This window comes from Peromyscus leucopus, chromosome 2 (assembly GCF_004664715.2).
Source record: "Peromyscus leucopus breed LL Stock chromosome 2, UCI_PerLeu_2.1, whole genome shotgun sequence".
NCBI classification, from domain to species: Eukaryota; Metazoa; Chordata; class Mammalia; order Rodentia; family Cricetidae; genus Peromyscus; species Peromyscus leucopus.
The window spans coordinates 19,688,863-19,698,606 of NC_051064.1; positions in this window are offsets into that span (position 1 = coordinate 19,688,863).

Below are 9,744 nucleotides of genomic sequence, written 5' to 3' on the forward strand. Positions count from 1 at the left end.
TTTTTACTTAAGGAGAAAAGGAATTATTGCTGTGGTTCAAGTAGCTCACAGGACAGCTGCAGAGCTTCGGTGGACTGGGTGCTGGGACCCTGCTGAGACCCTGCTGAAAGGTGTCCGGGCACCATATTAAGTCTCTCCATCAATGCTGTAAGTCAGATCAGGCCGAATTAATAAGACCAGGTTTAATCCGAGCAAAGCAACTCCTGGGTGACTGGGGAAAGGAAGCGGGAGAGGAATCCCATGGCTGCTCTGGGGGCGGAGCTTAAGTATTCTTAGGTGAGGTCTTGAGCAGCTGGGGGTGGGGACCACTTGGCGGTTTTCTGAGGGCAGGGTTTGGAATAGGAGGATTGGGTTGAGTTCCCACTGAACATCTGGGGCAGGGGGCACGAGCTGGAGAATCCCAACACCTACCATCCGACCCTCCCCATATGGGGCTGCTGTACCCTCACTGGGAAGTTGGGATCCTGGGAAGAGCCAGGTGAGAGGGGAAGTCATCACTTTCCCTCTCTGTCTCAGCCCTGGGGTCCAAAGGGGAAAGGATTTAGATTCACAGTGTGTATCATGCTGTTAGCCAAGGCTCAGATGCTCCCTGTAGCTGCAAAATGCATTCATTGAGGGCAGTGGTTCTCAACCTCTTTGGCAAGTCTCTAGCTCCAAAAATATTTACACAGTAGTAGCAAAATTGTAGTTATGAAATAGCAACAAAAAAGGTTTTTATGGTTGTGGGTCATCACAACATGAAGAACGGTTTTAGAGGGTCAGAGCATTAGGGAGGCTGAGAACCACTGATTTAGGGCATGAAAGATGAACGTAAGTTTGAGTACTAGTCTTGTGTTGAGGTTTGTGTAAACCTAATGCTAGTCTTTCTAACTAAAATTTTATCCATGGTGATGAAAAAAACCTGAGTTTAAGATTAAGCAGTGATCCACAGTCTGCAGCCCAGGCAGGTGCTAGCCACCCACCCTTGAGGGCCCAGGCTGGTGGGAAGACACCTATGGCCCGCCTGGTGCCTCGTGGCACTGGGCAGGTGGGTCCCATTATGATGATCGAGTATATGGTGGAGAAATGGGAGAGAGAGAGAAGCATACTACTACCCAGTGCATGGTGACGTCCCGGCCAAGGCTGCAAGGATTGCCATGGCTCCTGTTGCTATTGAGGGCCTTGCAGATAGCCAGGGTCTGGGCCACCATCTGGGACTGTGTCAGTGTCCGAGAGGCACACTGCTTCTGGGGCCATTCTGATCTGGGTGACCTGTGCTGCCATTCAGGGCCACAGTGTTGTCTGGGCCCAGGCTGCTGCCAAGGGCTGGCTGTGTCTGGTCCATGGCCCTATAGCAGCCAGGGTCCAGACTGTTGTCCATGGCTCCTGTTGCCACCGAGGGCCATGTGGATGACCAGGATCAGGTCAGGCACTGAGTCCATGTTGGTGTCTGAGGGCCATGCTACAGCTGGAGCCATATAGATCTGAGTGGCCTGCGCTGCTGCTCAGTGCCGTGGTGATGTCTGGGCCAGAGCTGCAGCCGAGGGCCATGTCTGGATCCGTGGCCCTACTGCAGCCAGGGCCTGTGTCGATGTCCGAGGCTCCTGACCGTTGAAGGCCACTCGGAACACTGAGGTCTTGGGCCATGTTAGTATCTGATGGCCACGCTGCCGGGGCTGTGCCAATCTGAGTGGCCTGCACTGCTGCCTGGGGCCATGGTGACACCCAGACCCAGCTGCTGCCAAAGACAGTCCACCCCGACCTGAGTGACCAGTGCTCACTGCCCTCCCAACCTCCCCGCCCCCCCCAGTCAGGATGTATGGTCCAAGCTGCTGCTGCGGGCCTTGTCGGAGTCTGTGTTGATGTCTGTGGCCTGCGTCACCTCAGGGGGTCATAGGAACCATGCGTGATGGAATCAGAGGGCCATACTGAGCTGACCCTGTCCTTTGCTGGCCCTGGGAAAGCTGGCCTGGTCTCTTGTTGGACACTGCAGCAAGAGAGCTGGCCCACCCCTCACCACAGGCAGGGGAGAGCTGACCCTGAGGGCATGGGTGTAGGGAGCTGGCTCTGCTCCTTTGCCTGCGGTGAGCAGCCCCAGTGGCCCAAACTGACTGGCCAGCCACCGCCCAGGTTCACAGCAGGGCCTTGCATCGCCCTCCCTAACATCTGCCCCATTTAGGACCTGCTGGAGCTTTTAGTGAAGGGACTGGTCTCCATGACTCAGGTGGCCATGGGATAGCCCAGAGGAATTCCAGTGAGGATCCAGTGATGACGGTGTCCCAGAAACCAGAGGCCTTGAACCAGACCAATGACTCTTTGCAATGGGCATTTGCTAGTAAAGCTGATTGGACAGAAGAGTGGACTGAGTGACACACCACGGATCCCAGTGCCACCAGGGTGAATGACGAGATGTTGGGGAGATGGGAAAGTGGAGGACCCAAGAGGGTTTTTTTGTTTTATTTTATTTTTGTCTTTATTTGTTTGCTTGCTTTGTTTTGGTTTGATTATTTAAAAAATTTTCTTTTGGGGGATGCTGCAGAGTTGAGGGGTGGATATGGGGGGACTAGAAGGTGAGAGAAATTAGGTGAAATTCCCAAAGAATCAATAAAGAAATTATGTTTAAAAAGAAAGATTAAGCAGCTGCTTATCACAGTTGGAGCCTTATTTAACTGCAGTTCTGGTTGGTTTGGAAGCTTTGACTTACTTATTAATCTCAGCTATCCAAAGTCACAGCTTCAATCATTTAGCCTTACCATGATCATAAATGAAATTTTGGCAGAAGTCTGTATTAGTATAAATTATACAAACAGTATTGCATTGAACAGCCATCAAGGGGTTGTGCATTTTGTTTTTTTATTGTTTGTTTTGCTTTTTGAGACAGGGTCTTACTTTCTAGACCAGGCTGGCCTTGAACTTCTAGAGATGGGAACTTGCTAGGTAGACCAGGCTGGCCTTGAACTTCTAGAGATGTACCTACTTCTGCCTCCTAAGTGCTTGTATTAAAAATATATACTACCATACCCAGCATGATATATGTATTTTTTAAAAGTTGTCTTCACTGAGCTTCCAAATGCTGAGCGTGGCTGTATATGAGGTGTGTTTCTATGCCTCTGTGTAATTCCCTCTTGATCTTAAAAACTGAAATGAATCTCTTTTGCTAATTACATTTTTATTATTTGTTTATTTTTGTTGTTATTTTGAGACAGGGTCTTACTTTGTTGCTCTGGCTGGCCTGGAACTCTCTAATGTAGACCAAGCTGGCCTAGAACTTGCCTCTGTCTCCAGAGTTCTAGGATTAAAACAGCTAAATTTTAAATTATAAAAACTTAGTGTTTGCAAAATTAAAAGTATTTACATGGCCGCTAGTTAGCAGATTTGGAATATGAATGGGACTCTGAGTCCTTTGACCAGGATGTGGCAGGTCCTTTTCTCCATCTTTTCAAGGCTCTTCTTCTTGTCCTCCCATCCACCACCACCACCATCCTGCCCCCACCTCCCCCAACCCCCCGCCCCCATCTCCGTGGTACTGGGCAGGTGAGTCTAGTTTTTGCTTTAGCTATGACTTGGTGTCTGGTTCAATTGTGAGTTAGTAATGGCTTAAAATAACACTTTTTTTTTTTTCAAATAAAATCCAAGCAGAACTTTGCAAGGGCAAGACTACACTGTTTGCCTCATCTTGGCCTTCCCAGTACCGAGAATGCCTTCCGATCGACAGCCGTGAGGAGATACTGTATACTGGAGTGAGTCCAGCATGCTGTGTCGGGGTATTCGGTTGATATTGGTGCTGCAAGAATCGTCTTCAGGCTGATCCTCGGAGGCATGCACAGAGTCAGGACACGGTTCTTGGGATTCCAAAGGAGCCTGGGTTGAAGAGTTCCGGGATCTTTGGTAGTGCTGTGGCCAGTCTTCCAAGTTAGATTTGGCAGCAATCAACTGCTGAACATCTTGGTTCTGCCTAAGAGTTTGAAAAAGAGGAGCTGAGACACTCGGCTGGATTACTGGGCCTCAGTGCTCAGCGAACACTTGGACACTTTCTGAGATTCTCTCTCTCTCTCTCTCTCTCTCTCTCTCTCTCTCTCTCTCTCTCTCTCTCTCTCCCTCCCTCCCTCCCTCCCTCCCTCTCTCCTCCCTCCCTTCTTTTATGTCCCCACAGCCTACTATCCTTCCTCTCCCCCCACTCCCCCCTGCTCCCCCCATCCACTCCTCCTCTGTATTTGCTGAGATGATCTTAATTTGATGCTTACAGATTTGATGAACTAAAGTTACCTCAGGGTTAGAATGTGGGCCTCATTTATTATCATTTACAGTATTGTTAATTTCCTGGCATAAAATCTTCCTTAGTCCTAAGGAAGGGAGGGAAGGAGGGAGGTAGTGAAGCAAGGGAGGGAAGTGGGGGGGGGGAGGGGAGAACACCTGTAACCCTAGCACTCAGGAGATGGAGGCCGAGGACCAGGGTCATCCCCTAGTGAGTTTGAGGCCAGCTTGGCCTAGATGAGACTCTGTCTCAAAAATCCAAAAATAAAAGGTGAGCCAACTTTTGTAGGAAAGTTTGTGAATAGAAATGTCCATCTCTTCTGGCCCAGTGAAACATCTTGAATTAAGATGAGAGAATTGGGAGTTTGTTTTGCCCATTTCAGCAAATTTCCAGGGGCCCTTGGTTTTGAGCTGTTTTATTTGGTACAAATTTAATTTCTCTAAAGACACTAGCCCAATTGATGGCTTGACCGAGACAACCCAGAGTTGTAGACACTGGGCACCTATTAAAAATAAAACAAAGCACTAGCCTGCTGTTGTTTCCATAACAAGACTTAGCAAGAAGTCACACAGAGATTGGAAATGGAAACCGAAATGGTCAGGAGGGCAGATGGTCTGTTTTTACCTGCTTTTTCTTATGGTGAAAATTACTGTGTAATGAAAATTATTTCTAAAAAAATTAGGATCCTTGGTCTGGAGAGCTGACTGCTCTTGCAGAGGACCTGTGCTCAATTTCCAGCCCCACATGGCTCACAACCCCCCAAACCAGTTACCGGTGATCTGATGGCCTCTTCTGACCTCGGAGGGCACCAGCCACTGTGGTGCACATGCGTACGCACAGGCAAAGCAGTCATACACATAAAATGAAGTAAATAAGTTTTTTAAAGGGTCCCTTCAAGTAGTAAACATGGTAGTAGGCAGAGTAGGTGATTGCATTTGCAGAGTAGTAGACAGGGGCATGAAAATCCACGTTGTACATTAAAATATTATTTGTCACTTAAAATAATTTATCCAGGGCCAGCGAGATGCTCATTGGGTAAATGGGCTTGCAGTTCCAGCCTAACCACCCGGGGTCAATCTCAGGAGCCATGATGGGAGGAGAGGTGACTCTTCTCAGCTGTCCTCTGACCTCCACACACATACAGTCCCACACAGGCACACATATGTGTACACGTGTTATACACAGTCAACAGAAAAACCTTGGTGGTGGTGGCCTCTTGGGAAATGTCAGTTGGGTTGAGACCGGTGAAGGATGACCTGGAAGTGTGTCCAGAAGTGACAGCTGAGTGCAGCATGTGGTATTGGAGGAACTGGATTGTGGGGTAGAGCTGGAAACGAGGGAGGAGGGAGGAGACCGAGAGGCTGACCCAGTAAGGTGTTCAGCTCTAACACTGGCACTTGATTAGTACTTTGTTACAAATGGTCCTTAACATGCATCTTGTGTGTGTACTCATAAGTATTGTTTACAGTGCTTCTGGAGTAACGGTTCCTTGGAAAAACAATGCCTTTTGGCCCAGCTAGAGCGTCGTCCTTGTTACTTGCTGAGCCTTCGGGCTGGCCTTTCCCGTTTCCTTTCAGCACCTTTTTCTCATTAGCCAGCCCTGCCTGACTTCGTTGTGTTTTCTATTGTAGTTTTAATGCTGATCACTCTCCCAGCTGCTCAGTTATATAATAATGTCCTGTGTGTTTCAGTACAGGCCAACGACATGGATTTCTCAAGGAGCAAATCCAACGGCTTTTTAACCCTCAAGTCCCTTTTGTGGGTAGGGCAGGATTCTTCCGGAACTCCACGATAATGTTCAGGAAGCTGTTTCAGTAGATTCCACCTTTGTTTGCTGCGTTGTCCGTGGGATGCTAATTTCCAGATGTACTACATTCTCCTCGGGAGGGGATGCCACCCACCCTCCCTTGCAAAGTGTGTGTGGCTGGAAATAGATTCATCTGAATCCTTCTCTCCCAGGTTATTCCGAAACAGTGAATACATGTTTCTACACAGCCGACTTGTACATTGCAGAAATATTGGGACCATATAAACACAGAAGTAGAGGGTAATTATTTTTAAGTCACTCATTTCATTAGGTAAGAAATAACCACATTAAATCTACTAAGTCCTTCTGCTGGAGTCCAGCTTCAGTGGGATTCAGGTCCCAACGTGGAGGTGTGGTGTCGTCGAGGGGAAGAGGAGACTGACAGGATCTGAGGGTCAATCAGGTTGGCTACCACTTATTGAAAAAAGGCTAAGCCGGGCGGTGGTGGCGCACGCCTTTAATCCCAGCACTCGGGAGGCAGAGCCAGGTGGATCTCTGTGAGTTCGAGGCCAGCCTGGGCTACCAAATGAGCTCCAGGAAAGGTGCAAAGCTACACAGAGAAACCCTGTCTTGAAAAACCAAAAAAAAAAAAAGAAAAAAAAAAAAAAAAAAAAAAAGAAAAAAGGCTATATCTTTCATACTCTATAATTGTACGAAGGACTAAATGGGAGAAGGGGGCATGTGAGCTGGGGCGTGTGAGCTGGGGCATGACTTGTGATCAGGGTTGAGGAAGCTAGCACTGACTTGGCAAGTTAATAGGGACCACAGTCATATGTTAATGAAAGGCCACAAGTTCCTCTTGCCAGAGATAAGAATGTCCCCCTTTTTTAGCAAGGAGAAACTTTCTTCAAGCCCCTGAGAGGATGGGGACTTTTGTCTAAATGCCTAACCTTGGGAAAAGGACTTTCTTGGGGGACCAGACACTCCATTATAGAATATTGCAGTTTTTTATATAGCTAAGTTTATCCAAATAGCTAAAGCTTAAAAGTAAGCAAAATGAGGCTAGATAATATTACTGTAAACCTGAGTAAACCTTAGGAATTTATAACTCTTGATTATCAAATACACCTCATTTATCAAGCATATGTTACTTATCTACATTTTCTAACAACTTGGTGTTAACTTGTGTGGGAGTAGGCAGAGTTATCACGCTAACTGGTCCCTCAGTGGTGGTGATTTTTTCCAAGGAATTATTTTGTTTAAAAAGGCTGCCATTTTATACATTTTTGTTCTTCAAACCCATACAAAATTTCCCAAAGGTAAAGGCATAAGGGAACTCCCATAACACATAGTGAAAATCATTAAAAATGAAAGTAAACGGTGCTGGAGAATTGTGGTCTGCAAAGTCAAAATGCAAGAACTTTGTCAAGCAGCAATGGTCGCCATGCGGTCCATGCCATCCTTCCAATTTCCCCTCAGATACACATAACATTAAAATATGGTATTCAGCTAGGCACTGTGGCAAATGTCTGTGATCCCAGCACTAGGGAGGCAGAGGCAGGACACCAAGCCTCAAAAACCAACTAACTAACCAACAAAAGACAATGAATGAGGAGAGCTGGGCATGGCGGTGCACGCCTTTAATCCCAGCACTCTAAAGACAGAGGCAGGTGGATCTCTGTGAGTTCAAGGCCAGTCTGGCCTATGTAGTTCCAGGACAGCCAGAGCTATATAGTGAGACGCTCTCTTGAAAAAAACAAAACAAAACAAAACAAAACAAAAAAACAAAAAACAAAAACCCAGTACAATGGAAATTCCCAGGAATCTATGAGGGTGACTCTAGATAAGACTCCTGGTAATGGGGGATACGGAGCCGGAACCGGTCATCTCCTGTAACCCGGCAAGACTTCCAGGGAAGGGGATGAAACACTAACTCAGCCACATAACCTTCGACCTACAATTTGCCCTTCCTACAAGATGTGCCGGGGCACAGGTGGGGCAGAAACTGTGGGAGTGGCCAACCAATGACTGGTCCAGCTGGAGACCCATACCATGAGGGGGTCCAGGAACCAGAGGTTGAATAGTCTAGAGACCCAGGATAGAACCAAACAGGACCAGCAATTTAAAAAAAAAAAAAGGAAAAAATAAATGAAATCATCCCTAATGATAGTCTGCTATACTTGTAGACAGGAGCCTAGAATAATCATCATCAGAGAGGCTTCATCCAGCAACTGATAGAAACAGATGTGTCGACCCATGGCCGAACATCAGGCTGAGTTCGGAGGATCCTGCTGAAGAAGGGGAGGAAGGATTGTAGGAGACAGAGGGGTCAAGGACACCAAAGAAAGCCCACAAAATCAAATCACCTGGGCTTGTAGGGGCTCACAGAGACTGAACTGACAACCAGGGACCTGCATGGGTCTGACATACGCTCTCTGCGTATATATTTTGTTGTGTAGTTTGGTCTTCTTGTGGGACTCCTAATAGTGAGAGCAGTGACTTCTAACAGTGACTCTTTTGACTGCTCTGGGACCTTTTCCCTCTACTGGGTTGCCTCATCCAGCTTTAATATGAGAGGTGGTGCCTAGTCTTCCTGCAACTTGATAGACCATGTTTGGTGGATATCCATGGGAGGCTTGCTCTTTTCTGAAGAGAAATGGAGGGATGTGGATTGGGTGGGGAGGCTGGGGGTAGAAGAGAGAGGGGAAACTGCACTTGGGATGTAATATATGAGAGAAAAAAAGATGGGGAGAGAAGTTGCTGGAGAGAAGGAAGGCCTAGAAGTTAAAAGCAGGACTGCTCTTGCAGAGGACCAGAGTACTGTGTAGAGCAGCTCAAAACCACCTGTAACTCCAGCTCCAGGGGCTCCAACAGTCCCCAGGGGCACCTGCACTCATGTTCACAGATATACACATAATCAAAAATAAATACTAAAAAGTGGGTGAGGGGAATGTGTTAAAACAGGTGAACAAAAGCTTTAAAGGTTTCAATTGTAGTTTAACGTCTTTAAGTCTGCATTGTAGTCTACAGTGTGGAAAAGATCATATCAGAAATATTCTTGGGTTGTGAGCTGCTCAGCACTTGTAAAGCACTTGTCATGCAAGTGTGATGACCAGAATCCTGTTTCCCAAGCCCCAGGTAGAGAGAGAACTGGCTGACTCCATATGTGTGCCATGCTTCATGTCCCCAACATCATGCACCACACACACAAAGAGTAAAGTATAAACATTTTAAAGAGAGAATTTGTATTTGTCAGGGTTCTCTAGATTAACAGAACTTATAGAATGAGTTTTTCTATATATGTATAGAAAAGCATCTCACTACTAGATTGACCTGCAGGCCGTCGTCCCCCTAATCCAACAATGGCTGGCTGTGAACGTCCAAGACTCCAGTAGTCGCTCAGTCCATGAGGCTGGATATCTCAGCTGGTCTTCAGTGTATGCTGGAGTCCCACTGGATCTAATGGCAGTGAAGGGATGGACTTGCTAACAAGGTAAGAACAAGCAGGCAAAAAGAAAAAGCGATCTTCCACGTCTTTATAAATTAATGGTTCTCAACCTTCCTAATGCTGTGACTCTTTAATACTGTTCCTCACGTTGTGGTGATCCCCAACCATAAAATAATTTCATTGCTACTTCATAACTGTAATTTTGCTATGAGTTGTGTTGCTTGCTGGTCATGGTGGTACACACGTTTAATCCCAGCACTCAGGAGGCAGAGGCAGGCGGATCTCTGTGAGTTCAAGGCCAGCCTGGTTCACAGA